General features: G+C 37.3%; 1 pseudogene; it reads right to left on the bottom strand.

Moving 5' to 3' along the window:
* Positions 1 to 651: 651 nt before the first annotated feature.
* On the bottom strand, positions 652 to 1,139 carry LOC112834787 (small ribosomal subunit protein eS24 pseudogene; annotated as a pseudogene).
* Between the last annotated feature and the right edge of the window lie 223 nt (positions 1,140 to 1,362).

A 1,362-nucleotide genomic window follows, 5' to 3' on the forward strand; every position in this document is an offset into this window, starting at 1 on the left:
TTCCAGTACTATGTTGAATAAAGTGGTGAGAGTGGATATCCTTGTTCCTAACCTTAGGGGAAAAGCTCTCAATTTTTCCCCATTAAGGATGATATTAGCTATGGGATTTCATATATGGCCTTAATTATATTGAGGTATGTTCCCTCTAAACTTATTTTGTTGAGGATTTTTACCATGAATGAATGTTGTCCTTTGTCAAGTGCTTTTTCTTCATCTATTGAAATGGTCATGTGATTTTTATCCTTTCTCCTAATGATGTGATGTGTCACATTGAGAGATCTGTGAATATTGAACCATCCTTGCAACCCAGGAATAAATCCTGCTTGATTGATTTTTTAAGGTATTGTTGGGTTTAGTTTTCTAGTACTTTGTTAAGCATTTTTGCCTCTATGTTTATCAGAGACATGGGCCAGTATTTCCCTTTTTTAGTGGTGTCTTTATCTGGTTTTGGTATCAGGATAATCCTGGCCTCAGAAGGTGAATTTCGAAGTTTTCTTTCCTTTTCTATTTCTTGGAATAGTTTGAGAAGAGTAAGTATTAACTCTTCTTTAAATGTTTGGTAGGAGTCTCATGTGAAACCATCTTGTCCTAGACTTTTGTTTGTGAGGGGGTTTTTTGATTACTGATTCAATTTCTTTTTTTTTTTTAACATTCTTAGTTATTGATCCTCTCATGAAAAATCTGCACAACCACCACAGATAAAGCCACTGCAGCATCTTTACTCCTTCTGTTGTCCAATCTCCAGCTCACTTTTTGCCAGCACCAACGTTGGCTTTTGCAGTCCCCCTGACTTTCTTCATTCTGTTCTTGCGTTCCTTTCGCTGTTTTCTTGATGTCTTTTTCTTCTCATACAGGCCATGTCTTGCAAGTCTGTGTTTGGGTTCATTTTTCTTTGCATAATCCAAGGAATCATAAATCATGCCAAAGCCAGTTGTCTTGCCACCACCAAAATGGGTTCTGAATCCAAACACAAATATGACATCTGGTGTGGTCTTGTACATTTTGGCTAGTTTTCCCCGAATTTCTGTCTTAGGTACCATTGCCTTTCCAGGGTGAAGAACATCAATGACCATCTGTTTCCGCTGAAGTAGTCAGTTAGTCATGACCTTCCTGGTCCGGATAGTGACTGTGTCATTCATGATGGCAGTGAGGCTTCAAGCAGCCGGGGAGGAAAAGAACTGCTGATTCAATTTCTTTGCTGGTTATGTGTCTGTTCAAATTTTCTATTTCTTCCTGTTTCAGTGATGGTAGTTTATATATTTCTAGGAATTTATCCATTTCTTCTAGGTTGCTCAATTTATTGGCATATAGTTTTTCATAATATTCTCTTATGATTGTATTTCTGTGGTATTGTTATTTCTC

The sequence above is a fragment of the Callorhinus ursinus genome, unplaced genomic scaffold, assembly GCF_003265705.2.
Source record: "Callorhinus ursinus isolate GAN/ISIS: 27379988/994484 unplaced genomic scaffold, GSC_fseal_2.0 scaffold17, whole genome shotgun sequence".
Classification (NCBI taxonomy): domain Eukaryota; kingdom Metazoa; phylum Chordata; class Mammalia; order Carnivora; family Otariidae; genus Callorhinus; species Callorhinus ursinus.